General features: G+C 48.9%; 1 long non-coding RNA gene across 1 annotated transcript in view; it reads left to right on the top strand.

Moving 5' to 3' along the window:
- The first annotated feature begins 3,312 nt into the window (after positions 1–3,312).
- Positions 3,313–15,689, top strand: part of LOC137465772 (uncharacterized) — a 51,398-nt gene continuing 39,021 nt past the window's right edge. Inside the window, exon 1 of the long non-coding RNA XR_010994828.1 lies at positions 3,313–3,495. This is a non-coding gene — a long non-coding RNA (uncharacterized lncRNA). The remainder of the gene's footprint in view (positions 3,496–15,689) is intronic.

Here is a 15,689-nt window from a genome sequence, read left to right as displayed (position 1 = left end):
TACCATTTGTTATAAACGCCAATCACTTGTTTCAAAAAATTCAGAAAGTTTAATAAAAATAATACAAATGTAGTAATAAAGGTTACACAATTAGAGTTAGGACAATTAATGAGACAATAACAGCAAAGAGTTATAGCCCGGGCTGGGTACCCTTCTCTGGACAAAAGTGAGCCAGGAAAAGGGGGACCCTGTTAAAAGAAAATTTACTCCTTAAGAAGGGTAATCTGTTGCATATACAAAACACTTTATGAATATGCATATATTTTATTTAAAACAAGAAATCCATCTGGTACGTGTCAAAAATTTTCTATAATCCCCAGGCGCCTTCCAGTCTAAGTCCAGCTTGAAAAAGTTCGTTTCTGTTGATAAGGAAAACCATAAACTCCTCTCCTCTGGAAAATTTATGGGTTTCTGTAATTGTTATCTATGTGCAAAGAATTTTTTTTATTATCTTCTCCTTTTCTTGAGCTAATTAAAAGAATACACACATAATTTATATTTTAACTGCTAAAGCTTACAAAACTACATTTACTATATTATTAAAATGTCAATACAACATAACTTTCATACCTAGCATAATACATATAGTAAATATCTGCGTAGAGCCATATAATATGCATTTTTCACAGGATTAATACAGTACTGCAAAATAACTTTCCAACATAACACATATAGTATTTAATTTAATATTTGCGAAGAGCCAGTCATTTCATATGCATTTTTCACAATCCCAAATCTCCTTTTTTGACCCCAAATCCTTCTTTGTGCCAAATCCCAAATGTCCTTTCCCCACCCTAAATTCTCCTTTTCCCACCCCAAATCCTTTGTGTGTTCCCAAATCCCTTTTCCAATCCCAAAATCTCCCTTTCCACCCCAATTCCCCACCCTAAATCTTGTCTCCCCCCAAATCCTTCTTTCCCCACTCCAATCCTCTTTCCCTACCCCAAATCTCATTTTCCTCCCCAAATCCCCTTTTCCCATCCCAAAAATCTCCTTTTCAAACCCCAAATCCTCCTTTTCCACCCGAAGTCCTTCCTTCCACCCTAAATCCCCTTTTCCCACCCAAAATCTTTTTCCATCCCAATATCCCCTTTTCCCACCACAATCCTGACCCTAAATCCTAAGTCTCCACCCTAAATCCCATTTTCCCACCCAAATCTCCTTTTTCCATCCCAAATCCTTCTTTGTGCATCCCAAATACTCCTCCTTTCACCCCAAAATCTCCTTTATCCCTCCTAAATCCTTCTTTCTCACCCCCAAATCTCCTAACCCCAAATACTTCTTCTATCATCCCAAATCCCCTTCTTCCACTCCCGATCCCCACCCCAAATCCACTTTCCCAGCCCCCCAGGAGTTTTTTGGGGCTCCGTAGGGGTTTTTGGGGTTCCTGAGGGGTTTTTGAGTTCTCCCCAGCATTGTACCCAGGGTCTCTCTGCAGACATTGTACCTGGTGCTGCCCTAAATAAACCTCAAATAAACACAAATAAACACAAATAACGCCAAAGAAACCCCAAATACCCCCAAACAAACCCCACTGTGCCCCGCAGGGCTGGAGTGGCTTTGGGGAGGGGTAGGAGATTAGAGGGGTCATGATGCCAAACTTGAGGGATTGGGGGGTTTGATCCTAAAATTAGGGGTTTGGGGGTGTTTGGCTCTTCAGGGTTTGGGGTTTGGAGGTTTTTGACCCCAGGATCTGGGATTGGGCAGGTTTTGACCCCAAACTTTGGGAATTGGGGGTGTTTGACATCCCAGGGTTTGGGGATTAGGGGTGTTTGACAATCCCAGGATTTGCAGTTTGGGGGTTTTTGACATTCCCAGGATTAGGGGATTAGGGGTGTTTGACAATCCCAGGATTTGCAGTTTGGGGGTTTTTGACATTCCCAGGATTAGGGATTTGGGGGTTTTTGACCCCAGGAATTAGGGACTGGGGATTTTAACCCCAAACTTTGGGAGTTGTGAGTGTTTGACACCTCAGGATTTGGGATTTGGGGGTATTTGACCCCAGACTTTGGGAACTGGAGGTGTTGGACACCCCAAATATTTCAAACCCCAGGATCTGGGGTCAGGGGAATTTAACCCCAACGTTTGGGAATTGGGGAGTATTTGGCACCCCAGGATCTGGCATCTGGGGGGTTTGATCTTAAAATTTGGGTTTTGGGGTGGTGGGGGGGAGGTTGACGTCCCAGAGTTTGGGTTTGGGGGTGTTTGACCCCCCAGTGTTTGAACCCCCAGGATTTGGGGTCAGGGGGAGTTGACCCCAGGATTTGGGGTGTTTGATCTCTCCAGGAAAAACCCACTTGATCTGCTTTAGCCTTCAGTCACCTTTTAAAAGTCACAATTACAACATTTCATTAGCATAGTCACATTTGCATAAAGCTGTGTCATGGTTTTACAACCCTTTGTGGCTTCAGCGCCTGCGTCAGTTCCTCCTGTGGTGGTCGTCAGTCTTCTGGTGGGCTTTTGATGAAGGCTTCTGTAATCCTCCTCACGTTGGAACTTTTTACCTGTATCAGCAATGCATGCCTGGTGCTTCTTGTTCTTCAGTCTGACCTGGTTTTAGCTGATTTTGCGGTTTGCAAGTTCTGTTAAAACTTGCTGTCTTGCTCTTGGTGGCGTTTGTTGTCGCTTGCTCTGCTCTCTTGCTTTCTCTGCTGTCTCGCCTGCTTTAGCGGCACATCTCGTTCCAGTGCTGCTTGTAGTGAACCTTTCCTTGCACACCACTGAGGATTCCCCCCACCCTGGTGTCCCAGCAGCTCCATGCCCAGCCAGGAGGAGCAGCAGGGCCAGGGTTGACAGGGTGTCCCCCCAGATTTCACCTCTACTGATGACACAGCCGGACACTTGGGAGGCTGCCTCAGGCTTTATTGTCTACCTGCATCCCAGGAGGGAGCAGAAAATCCTCCTGCAGACGCTGATTCCAGAGGCTCCCAATGCTTCCTTGCCTCCATGAGGTTCTGTCAAGTCCCAGTGAAACCTTGCCACATTACTCCACAGCCTCACAATGCTCTCCTGGCTTCCATGAGATTCCTCTGTGACCCACTGCAGCCTTGGCTCCATGAGGGTCTCTTGGCTTCCATGATGCTCCACTACATCCCAAGGGGCATCTGCGGCTCAGTTTTGGAGCCCTGCAAGATCCAAAGATTTCCCCCCATAAAACACCAGCCCAGGGACCCCCAGGATATTTGGGCTGAGCTCCCGCTCCCCAGGCACCTGCATGGACCCCAAGTGACCGTTGTGACTCCATGGAATGTCATGGAACAAACTGTCCCTTGTCAGACAGCAGGTGCCATGGAACCCAGATGCCCAGGTGCCACTGGGACATTGCCACTGCCCATGGAACCAAGTGTCCATGGTGACAGAGCCGGGCCTAATGGAACACAGGAGAGTGCTGAGACCCCATGGAAACTCAAGGAACCAAGGCTCCGTTGTGACACAGAGGGGCCTCATGGCACCAAGGAGACAATTGTGAGGCAATGGAATGTCTGGGAATAACGAGTAAATTGTCAACACAGCAGGGCCTGATGGAGCCCAGGTGCTGATGGCACATTTCCAAGGCTCGTGCAAGCAAGTGTCCATGCTGACAGACTCCAAATCCTGGAGTTTGAAACATTTGGGGTGTCCAACACCCCCAATTCCCAAAGTCTGGGGTCAAATACCCCTAAATCCCAAATCCTGAGGTGTCAAACACCCCCAACTCCCAAAGTTTGCAGTTAAAATCCCCAATCCCCAACTGCTGGGGTAAAAAACTCCCAAATCCCAAATCGTGGGATTATCAAAAACCTCTACATCCCAAAGTCTGGGGTCAAACCCCTGATCCCCAAATCCTGGGGACAAAACCCCTGAAACCCTAAATCCTGGGATTCGTAAACACCCCTAAACCCCAAATCCTGAGGTGTCAAACAGCCCCAATTCCCAAAGTTTGGGGTCAAAACCTGCCAAACCCCAAATTCTGGGGTCAAAAAACCCCAAACCCAAAACCCTGAAGAGTCAAACCCCAAAACCCCCAAATTTTATGATCAAATCTCTCCAATCCCCCAAGTTTGGTGTTATAACCCCCCGCAATCCCAAACCCCCCCAAAGCCACTCCAGCCCTGGGGGGCACAGTGGGGTTTGTTTGGGGTTATTTGGGGTTTCTTTGGGGTTATTTGGGTTTATTTGGGGTTTTTTTGGGCCACCTCCAGGTGCAATGTCTGCAGAGAGACCCTGGGTACAATGCTGGGGAAAACCCTCAGAGCCCCTCAGGAACCCCCAAAACTCCTGGGGGGCTGGGAAAGTGGATTTGGGGTGGGGATCGGGAGTGGAAGAAGGGGATTTGGGATGATAGAAGAAGTATTTGGGGTTAGGAGATTTGGGGGTGAGAAAGAAGGATTTAGGAGGGATAAAGGAGATTTTGGGGTGAAAGGAGGAGTATTTGGGATGCACAAAGAAGGATTTGGGATGGAAAAAGGAGATTTGGGTGGGAAAATGGGATTTAGGGTGGAGACTTAGGATTTAGGGTCAGGATTGTGGTGGGAAAAGGGGATATTGGGATGGAAAAAGATTTTGGGTGGGAAAAGGGGATTTAGGGTGGAAGGAAGGACTTCGGGTGGAAAAGGAGGATTTGGGGTTTGAAAAGGAGATTTTTGGGATGGGAAAAGGGGATTTGGGGAGGAAAATGAGATTTGGGGTAGGGAAAGAGGATTGGAGTGGGGAAAGAAGGATTTGGGGGGAGACAAGATTTAGGGTGGGGAATTGGGGTGGAAAGGGAGATTTTGGGATTGGAAAAGGGATTTGGGAACACACAAAGGATTTGGGGTGGGAAAAGGAGAATTTGGGGTGGGGAAAGGACATTTGGGATTTGGCACAAAGAAGGATTTGGGGTCAAAAAAGGAGATTTGGGATTGTGAAAAATGCATATGAAATGACTGGCTCTTCGCAAATATTAAATTAAATACTATATGTGTTATGTTGGAAAGTTATTTTGCAGTACTGTATTAATCCTTTTAAAGTAGCGTGTTAAATATCGTTTTAGGCTGTAACATAATATTGAAATAGAAACTATGCCATGTAAGATACTTTTTCTAACTAGCTCAGAATTTCTTCGCACAGAGATAACAGCAACAAGACACCAAAATCTCCAAGAGAATAATTATTGCCCCGTTATCAGGAAAAACCAGACCGAGGTACCGAGACGACTGAGTTACAAGATGAGGGGTGAAGTTGATGACAACCAGAGAACACCCTTTTTTTGAAAAGAATGTTTGCATCATTTATGAGATATATGGATATATCTCATAAACAGACTATTGCTTTTAAGAGTTTATTAGTGAGCCATGCTTTCTTGAGGAAAGCATCCGGACGTCTGCAATTCTTTGCTTTTTATTGTCCTTTGTTGTCCTAACCTGATTATCCAAATTTTTATTGCTCTAATTTTTATTACTGTTTTTAATAACTATTTTATTACTATTAAACCTTTAAAATTTTAAACCAAGTGATTGGCATTTTTCACAGGGACGAAAAGAGATTTTGGGGTTGAAAAAAGGAAGATTTGGGATGAAAAAAGGAGGACTAAGGATGAAAATGGAGGATTTGGGGTAAAAAATGGAGGATTTGGGCCGAGCTGAATTTACCTGGGGGAGTGGGGGTGTGCGGGGGGTTAGGGGCAGGGTCAGGACCATTTTTGGGGCAGTTTTCTGGGATTTTGGGGTATTTTTGTGGTATTTGGGGGCAATTCCATGGGATTTGGGGACAGCTTTACGAGATTTCGGGTGATTTGGAGGGGTTTTAGGTTGGTTTGGAGGGATTTCAGGGCGTTTCTATGGGATTTTGGGGTGGTTTGGAGGGGCTTGGGGTGTTTTGGGGCACTTTTTGGGTATTTAGGGGCGGGTTTGGGGCGGTTTTTCGGGATTTTGGGGTATTTCAGGCCCGGGGTCGTTTTGGGTTTGGGGTCTTTTGGTGGGGTTTGGGGTGTTTTGGGTCACTTTTTGGCGAAGGAGATCTTCATGGCTTTTCTCTGGGTGATCCCCAAAAATCCAGAGACATTCCCCTCAAAAAACCTGGGTATGTTCTCCCAAAAACTCGGGAATGTTCCTCAAAACCTCGGGAATCTTCCCCCAGAAATCCGGGAATCTTCCCACAAAAAATACCGTAATGTTGCCACAGAAAAAATCCGGAAACATTCCCCAGATAATCGGGAACGTTCCCCTAACAATCCAGGAATGTTACCCCAGAAACCCAGGAAAGTTCCCCCAAGAACGGGGAATGTTCCCCAAAAGAAACCCGGAAATGATCCCCACAACCCGCCGCGCGTGCGAGCCCACCCAGCCAATAGCGTCGCGCCCCGCCTCGAGCCAACCAATCACCGCGCGGCTCCCCTCAGCAGTGCCCGCCTCCCCGCGCCGCTCCAGCCAATCGGAGGCGAGGCGGCAGCCCCGGGCCCGCCCCGGGCTCGGGCGGGTCCTGCGGGAGGCGCTGCAGAGAGCGGGGGAGGCGCTGGAAGAGGACGGAGGCTGCGGGGGCTGCTGAGGGGCCGGGACAGCTGCGGGAGGAGGGTCCGCACAGGGGGGCCCTGGGGGGCGTGGGAGGGGCTGGGGGGATTTTGGGGAGCTGTTTGGGGGGTCCTGGGGGCGTCCTGGGAGGTTTTGGGGACGGGCTTTGGGGGGTCTGGAAGGGTTCCGGGAGAAGGTCTGGGAGGGTTTGGGAAATTTTTGGGAAAAGCCCTGGGGGGATCTGGGGAGGGGCTGGGGGGTCCCGGATTGGGTTTGGGGAGGGGTCTGGGGGGTCCTGGAAGGGTCCTGGGTGGGGTCTCGGGGGACATCCTGGGCTGGGCCCGATTGGGGTCTGGGGGCTGTGGGGGGCTCAAGGGGGCTTTGGGGTTCCTGGGGGAGATTTGGGAGTCCCGGGGGGTCCCAGCCCCACCCTGAACCGGCGTCTGGGGGTTTCGGGGGAGGGGGCACAACAGGGGTTCCCCCCTCCCCCGTTTTTGGGGGGTCTCCCATGGTGCCCCTTCCCAAAAAAGCTCCGAGGGCCCTCTGAAGTGGCTCCTGTTCCACCGGCCGGTGCCCCCGGATCCAGGACGGCCCCCTGTGAGTCTGGGGGGTTCTGGGAGGATTTTGGGAAGGTTTGTGGGGATTTTGGGGGCCTTTTTTTTTTAGATTAGGGGGATTTTGTTGGGAGTTTAGGTGGAATTACTGGGTTTTGGGAGAGAGTTATAGGGTTTTGGGGGGGTTTTGTGGATTTGGGGGGGTTTTAGTGGAATTTTGGGGGTTTTTATTAGTGTTTTGGGAGGGGTTGTTTTCTGGGGCGTTTATTGGCAATTTTGTGAGTTTTGTTCAATTTTGGAGGGGGTTCCACTCAGATTTTGTGGGGGATTCTGTTGGGCTTTGGAGGATTTTAGTTGGAGTTTTGGGGGTTTTATTGGAATTGTGGGGGGCTTTGGGGTTGTCCCCGGGTGTGGTAAATGGCAGAGAGGCACCAAAACCCCCAAACATCCCCGGAAAAACACCCTCTCCTAAAGCACCAATAAAACCACCTGAAAATCCAAACTCCCCAAAACTCCCCAGCTCCACCAAACCCAATATCTCTCCCCAAAATCCCACCAATTCCCCCATAACTCCCAACACGATCCCCCAAAGCCCAAAAAAGCCCCAAATGCCCCGAGCCCTCCTGAGCCCTCCCTGGTCCCTCCCGGTCCCGCCCAGGCCCATCTGGGGCCGCGGCCAAAACTGCCTGGGGCGAACGCAGAGGTCCCGGAGAGACCCCGAAGCCGATCCCAGGCTCGGCCTCGGGCTCGGCCCCTTTGGAGGATTTTGGGCCGAACTGGGCAGGTTTAGGGTGGGCTTCAGATCCCTTGTGGGGATCCCGAGCCTTTTCGGGTGGATTTTCGGCCCCTTTGGCTGATTTGAGGCCGAATCTGGTGGGATTTAGGGGGGAGTTCAGATCCCTTTGGGTGATTTTAGGCCCACGTGGGTGGGGCTGGGGCCCGTTTGGGTGAGTTGAGGATAAACTAGGCCCATATGGGTGAGTCATAATTCTGTGTGGGTGATTTTACGTCACTTTATTTGGTGATTTTGGGCACATTTGAGTAGGTTTTCTGCTTCTTTGGGCAATTTTATGTCAAACCAATCCTTTTTAGGACTTCTTGTGTTGGTTTCAGGCACGTTTGGGTGATTTTAGGTACCTTTGTGTGATTGTAGGTGAAACCAGGTACTTTCAGGGTGGATTTTAGGCATATTGGAGAGATTTACAGGTGATTTTAGGCAACTTCGTGTGGGTTTTAAAACATTTGGGGCAATTTTAGGTGATTTTGGTTGGATTTTAGACCCCTTTAGATAATTTTAATCCCATTTGGTTGATTTTAGGCCAAACCATGTGGATTTAGGGTGGATTTTAGGGCCCCTTTGGCTGATTTTAGGGCAAACCTGGTGGATTTCGATTGCCTTTGAGGCCCTTTTGGGTTATTTTAGGCCAAACCAGGCCCTTTTAGGACCGTGCCTTCCCTTGACCACACTCCTTTCCCCTCACGGTTCCCACCCTTTCCTCACCCCTTTTCCCCTCACTGTTCGGCCTTCGGGAACGGGGGAGGAGGAGGAGGGAGGGAGGAAGAGGCACAGCGGCAGCCGGGAGCAGCCGGAGAAGATCAGAGAAGGAATCGCGGGGCCCTGGCGCTGCCTGAAGTCGCCGCAGCCCCGGGAGCATCGCCCCCATCCCGCAGGTGCCCGGGGAGGGGGAGCTCGGCCCAAATATCCCGGGGGGTGCCTGGGTTTGGGGTTTTTTGGGGGGATGTTTGGAGCTGGCAGGGCTCCAAAGCCGAGCCGCAGCTGGCCCTCGGGGGGACATTGGGGGTCCCCGGGAGGTGTTTTTGAGGGCTCATGGGGCCAGAAGTGGCTGCTTCCAGTATGAGCCCAGTTGGTGCCCCCGTGTCCTTCCAGGTTCCTTGGCACTCCCAGTATGAACCCAGTTTCTCCCAGTATGATCCTGGTCACTCCCCCTCACTCCCTGCAGGATCCCTGTTGTTCCCAGTATGAACCCAGTCCCTCCCAGTCATTCCCTAAGATGATGCAATTTGCCCCCAGCAAGGTCCCAGTTGCTCCCAGTTCCTCCCCCTTTCATCCAGTTTGTTCCCAGTTCTCCCAGTTGCCCCTAGGATAATCCTAGTCACTCTCAGTATGATTCCAGTCTATCCCAGCAAGGCCCTAGTCTCTCTTACTTACCCGGAGTGTGTTCCAGTCACCCTCTGCGTGATCCCAGTCTGACCCAGCATGGACACAGCTGCTTCCAGTGTAATCCCAGTATGATCCCAGTTGCCCCCAAGCATAGTCCCAGTTGTTCCCTGGTCTCGCATTATGATCCCAGTTGCCCCTTGAATAGTCCCAGTCCCTCTCAGCAGGGTCCCAGTCATGCCCAGTGCCCCCAGCATAGGTTCACTGTCCCCAAGTGTTGACCCCAGCCTTCTCCCAGCTTTTCCCACTGGGGTTCCAGTCCCCCCAGTATGGTTACAGATACTCCCAGTCAATTCCAGTTGCCCCAGTAAGGCTGTAGTTAGCTCAGAATGATCACAGTCTTTCCCAGTTACTTCCAGTTGCCTCCAGCATGAGCCCAGTTTGTGTCTGTTGCCCACGTTGTGGTCCCAGTTGCTCCCAGTATGATCGATGTTGCCCCACTTGTAGTCTCAGTCCTCTCAGCATGGTTCCAGTACCTTCCAGCTGATCCCAGTTTCTCCCAATGTGTCCACATTTTCCTCCCAACATGGGCCCAATAGCTTCCAGTGACTCCCAGTCAGGTTCCATTCACAGCCACTCTAATCCCAGTATCATTGTAGTGTCTTGGTGTGAAAAGACAGGAGTCTGTGAAGGAAGGCTAGAGTCCCCCATGAAATGGAAAAGGTAAACCCCCTCCCTCCGAATTACCACAATGTCAAAATAAAAAGGCTCTCAGGCAAAGATATGGGAATGGGAATAACAGTTCTTTACTAGAAAAAAACTAAATAATAATAATAATAATAAAGAAATGTAATTAGTACAAACAAAACTACTTATGGCGTCAGAAACCTGACACCCTGAGGAGTCAGGGTGCTGGTGATAGTCCAGTTAAATAGTGGCTGCTCCTCCTGGAGTGGCAGATGAAATGCTGCTGAAGCGGTGGTCCTGTAGAAGGGTGTAGTTTTCTCTGAAGGTCTGGTGATAGAGTAGATGGACCTGGTCTTCCTCTGGGAATCCAGCGGAGAAGCTGCTCCTTTGGGAATCCAGCGAAGAGGCTGTTCTGATGTCCCAAAAATGCTGATTTTTTGCAGGTAGGGATGCTTGGCTCTTCCCTCTGGGTGGAGCATCTCACAATGGGATGATGTAACCCCATCAGTCCCGCAGTGATTAATTCAATGGCCCATGAACAGAAGATATCTCCCCGGAGGCAGACATTGTTCTTGGAAGAGATAAGAAAACTGCCCAGCTGAACAGAAGATACCTGCCCCACCTCCAACAGATAGCAAATAGAATATATGCTTATCTTACAAGCCAGGACAGTGTAGCCGCTCCAGTATGATCCCAGTCACTGGAAGTCTAATTCCAGTTGCTCCCAGACTCTCCCAGTCTGATGCCAGTGCTCTCAGTATGATGCCAGTTGCTCCCAGCACGGGCCCAGCTGTTCCCAGTGTGGTTCCATCACTCCACTATGGTTACAGACACTCCCAGTATGGTGGCAGTTGAACCCAGTTGCCCCCAGTGTGGTCCCAGTTCTCCCCAACATGGTCTCCATTCTTTCCAGTGTGGTTTCAGTCACCCCAATATGATTATATATACACTCCCAGTATATCTCAGTTGCCCCCAGCACGTCTGTACTGTTTACCAGGCACTGCTAGTGGCCCCGGTAAGGTGTTAGTTATCCCAGTATGATCCCCTAGTCATGCCCAGTATATCCCAGTTGCTTCCAGCATGCATCCAGTCATTCCCAATTACTCCAATTTGCTTGCAGCATGATCCCAGTTTCTTTCATTTGCTCCCAGCAGCCCAAGGTGTGATCCCAGCTGCTCCCTTTCAATGCCAATAAGCTCCAGTTTGATCCTAGTCACATGCCAGTACTCCCAGTGTAGTCCCAGTATAATTCCAGTTGCTTCCAATCTCTCTCAGTATTGTCTCAGCAGCCTCCAGCATGGTTCCAATTGCTTCCTAGATCAACCCAGTCAGTCCCAGTATGATGCCATTTGCTCCCAATTGCTCCCGGTTACCCCCAGCATGGGGAATGTTGTGCAGGGTATGTTCCCAGTCACTCTCAGATACTCCCAGTGTTAGTCCAGTCACTCCCAGTATGATCAAATATGACCCCAGTGTGTTCCCCGTCACTGCCAGTATGAACCAGTTCTGCTCCACATGGTTCCAGTTGCTCTCTTTCACCCTCACTTTCATTCCAGTCACTCCCAGTATCTCCCAGTGTACTCCAGTTCCCTCCAGCATGTTCCCAGTCACTCCCAGTTCCTTCCAGCATGATCCCATTTGCTCACAACCACTCCCAGTCAGCCTCAGTTGTAGCTGTGATCCCATGACTGGGATCACACTCATGGCCAGTGTGATCCCAGTCTCCTCCAGCATGAACCCAGTTGATCCCAGTAGAAGCCCACTTGTTTCCAATCACCCCCAGCATGCAGCCAGTCACTTCCAGCTCCTCCCAGTTTCTCCTAGCATGACCCCAGTTGCTTACAGCTGCTCCCAGTCACTCTCAGTATAATCCCAGTCACTCCTAGTGTATCCCATTTGCTGCTAACATGGTCTCAATTGCTCCCTGCAGGCTCCTACTCATTCCCAGTATGATTCCAGTAGAGCCCAGTCCCTGCCAGTGCTGCCACTCCTGGCATCCCCCAGCCCTCTGTGCGTTCCCCCTCCCGGATGTCCCGAGAGGAGCCCCAAGGGCTGGCAGTGCCCGGGCAGGGTCCCCAGCAAGGCCCAGTTTGGATGTGCAGCCCCCAGTTCTCTCAGTTTGCCTCTCCTTTTGCCCGGGCCAGGTTCCCCCCTGGAACAGCGGGTGGGAGCAGCCAAGAGCCCCACGCTGCCCATCCCGACCTGTCCCGGCTCCATCCCCGCTCCTGCCGCGGGCTGCCAGGGCTGCGGGAACGGCACCAAGGGTGTCGCAGCTCCTGGGGGAGGAGGAGGAGGAGGGAAGGGCAGGGATGAAGGAGGAGAGTGAGAAGGGATGGAAGTAGGAGAAGGAGGTGGGCTTAGGGTGAAGGAGGGATAGAAGGGAAGGAGGAGAAGGAGGGGAGGAAAAGGATGAGCAGGAGGAAGAGGAAGGACAAAGGAGGATCAAGGAAGAGAAAAGGAACCAGGAGGTCAAGCCCTCCCTGAATCCCCAGCCCCACACCTGTGGGTTCATTGCCCCTTGTCCCGCAGGTGTCCAAGGAGGGGAGCTCAGCCCAGATATCCTGGGGGTCCCTGGGTTGTGTTTTTTTGTAGGGATGATTAGAGAATGAAGAATTCAAAAGCTGAGAGGAAAAGGCCCCTTGGGGGGACATTGAGGGGTCCTGGTGATGGCTGCCAGCAGAGGCAGCCTGGAGGAGCAGAGCCCTGTGTCCCCCAGGAGCCCAAAGTGGGGATCCCAGAGAGTGCAGAGGATCAGAAACGGGACATCACGCCATGATCAATATGATCAAACAAAGCTGATTTATTGCAAAAACTAAGCTATATTTATACTGTGTTCTACTGTTCACATGCCTCAAATTAATACATAATTGGTTAGGCCTAACTGTTCACGTGCCTCAAGCTAATACATGATTGGTTAACTCCTTCTGTGCATGCATTTTAAGCTTTTATTTAATTCAGTTATTTTTTCTTCTTCATCTGTCTCGCTGCGGTTTTCTTGTCTGCCTTTACATCCTAAACTGTCTGGAGTTGAGCGTGTTCTTCTTTTGTGTCCTTCAAGGACATTGTGACCTTACTCAGTTTCTATGAAGGCTGGATATGTTGCATATGTCCATTGTCCTGCACAAAACTCTCAACAATTCCCCCTTCTTGTTTTGGCACAAGCCAGACCGAATTAATGGCATGTTCAGTTATTCCCTGCACATGCTGTAATAAGCAAGGTACAATAAGCAAAATCACTAAAATAATGCAAAAAACCATAATGCCAAAGCAAACTAAGTCCTTAAGCCATCCAGTAATGCCCCAAGATTTTAACCACTTATTGAAAGGATTATCAACAACTCTTAAGCTTCTTCATGTTTTCTTTAAGTTGCAAAAGTTTCTTGTGAATTGATTCAGAGTGATCAGAAAGGTTCATGCAACACATCCCTTCAAAATCTTCACACCCATGTCCTTGTTCTAGCAATAAAAAATCTATGGCAGCCCTATTTTGTAGCACAGCATGGCGTATGCTATCAGCATCAGTGGTGAGTTCATCTAGCACTGTGGACATGATGTTAATTTGTTCCCCTGTCCAACAGGGTCGCCTCAATTGCGTGAGGGCCTGTGCCGAGGCTACTCCTGGCATGAAAAATGATGCCAATATAACTGATGGTGGGTCCCATAATTGTACCTCATCTCTACATTCAGGGCCCAACTGATGCACACTAAGTCTTGAGCATTGGGACTTGTGACTTGTGACATCTGGTGGATGTTAGGGGCGAATAATGCTAGTTTGCCAAAATAACACGATCCTCCCAATGCTTCCTGGGGTACTGCAGGCCAGGCTCTAACCCCGCACATGAGGAAAACCCCAGGAGGTAGCATTTTAGCTGCACCTTGCTCCGGTGGTAAAGGCCTTATCCATTTTTTGCAGTAATCTGTGGTATTGTAATGCCATGAGGAGCTAGGGGATATCCAAGTGCTATCATTTTTTGGTCATCCCTCTTTTATAACAGACAAATCTGAGCCTGTAGAATAATATAAAAAAAAAAAATAGACAGTAGTTGCCTGGCATAGAACCCAGGATATAAGTAATATTCAGTCCCTGGGCAATTGTAGAAGCTTGTGCTACCAAGGGGTTCATTGGAATCCCAAAAGTGTCGCACCAATTTGCAGAGGTTGGTCCCCTCTGGATATTCCACCATTGTATCATGCACCAACTTGACCAAGCCTCATTTAAATTTTTGTGCACCGTGGCCTTAGTCCAAGGTCCAAATTCTTCCATAGAATCTAACGGAACTCCAATTAAACAAGTACGAAAAGGATCAGAAGATGTAGCTAATGATAAGCAAATTGATTCCTGCCCTGTTTGATTAGCCCATGTAACCCACATGTGTGTTCACTGATCGATGTTCTGCAATCCCTGCGTTTTTTCTATTATTGCAACGATCATCATCAATATTCTTTGTGGGACAATTGCCATTGTTGTCACCGTTGCTGATCATGTCTACGCTTTGCCCAATATTCTTTGGCCTCGTCCCACTGACTGTCAGGAACATGATGCTGTTGTGGTACTGCTGTTCCTCTCCCACTCTCTGTATCTGTAATCTGACTCTGTAATATAATTTGATTTGCTACGGCTTGTTTTGCCAAGTGAAATTGAATCAGGAGCAAAACTCGCTGATCCTGTGTTTCAATAATGGATAAATCCTGGCTAAAATTCCAATGTTGTAAAAATACTCCTCTAAAGGGTGCGGGGGGAGGTTGTCTTCTATGACTAGGCCCTAAAATTATTGCTAATGCATGCTCAACTTTAAGTGTATTAGGTATACTAAAACATCTATTGCAAGCTAAATTAGTGGAGCTAAATTTTTGCTTTTTCCTGTGAGCTATAAAAAGATTATTTTTATAATCTGTTAATGGCTGTGGAAAAAAGTTCAATTGTTGTTCAACCGTCAGGTGCTGGAGTATCGGGTTCAGCTGCGTCTGAAGTCAGTGTTGTCGCCGACATTCTGCTTCTGGACAGAGTATTAGCTGGCAAGTGTGACTTTAGGTAAAGTTTCACCCAGTTAGCTGGAATCCAGCGAATTCCTTTATCTGTAAGTAAGCACATGTAACCTCTTCCCATTAATTTCACCATGGCTGGCCTCCCAGTGGCCACTATTAAAAAGGTTATGTAACAATTGTGGCCTTTAGTTGACTTAACAAATCCCTGCCAATTAAACCTAACAAATTACCAGGAGTCTGCATGACATAGGGTCTTGTTGTTATGCTTACTCGATCTGGAAAAGTAAAGGTAATTATTTCCCGACTTAACCAAGTTGCTTGGGTTCCACCAGTTCCTGCAGTTCTCAAAACAGGATTGACTACTGGCCAATTCCTGGGCCATATAATGCTTGAAATGGTTGTTACATCTGCTCCGGTATCGATTGTGAGCCTCTTAATAATAGAATTACCATTGGGATGAATCAAGGTTGCCTGTTATCTGGTTTACCTCTCGTGATGTCCATGGCCCGATATACTTCTGGGTTACCTGTGGAACCAAAACCGCCTGTTCCCCACTCCTTTAATCCTGTACAGGGGACACAAGGCTTAAAAGGAACAAGTTGAGCAATTTGTGATCCTTTAGGGATAGATAGAGGAGAGAAAAATGTCCTCACCATAATTTTGATAACCCCTTGATAGTCCGCATCAATAACCCCAGGAATTATATCCAATCCTCTTTTGCTAGCAGATTATCTCCCTAACAGGAAAGCACTAAGAGGTCCCTTTACATTAGTCTCTATCAGATGTACTGCAGAGTCAGTGATGGTAAGGTTTACTGTGGTTTCCACGTCCATTCCGGCACTGATTGGAGTGAGTAAAGTCCTCCAGAGGGGGTTG

Source organism: Anomalospiza imberbis, unplaced genomic scaffold (genome assembly GCF_031753505.1).
Source record: "Anomalospiza imberbis isolate Cuckoo-Finch-1a 21T00152 unplaced genomic scaffold, ASM3175350v1 scaffold_108, whole genome shotgun sequence".
NCBI classification, from domain to species: Eukaryota; Metazoa; Chordata; class Aves; order Passeriformes; family Viduidae; genus Anomalospiza; species Anomalospiza imberbis.
This window is presented reverse-complemented; position numbering and strand designations above follow the sequence as displayed.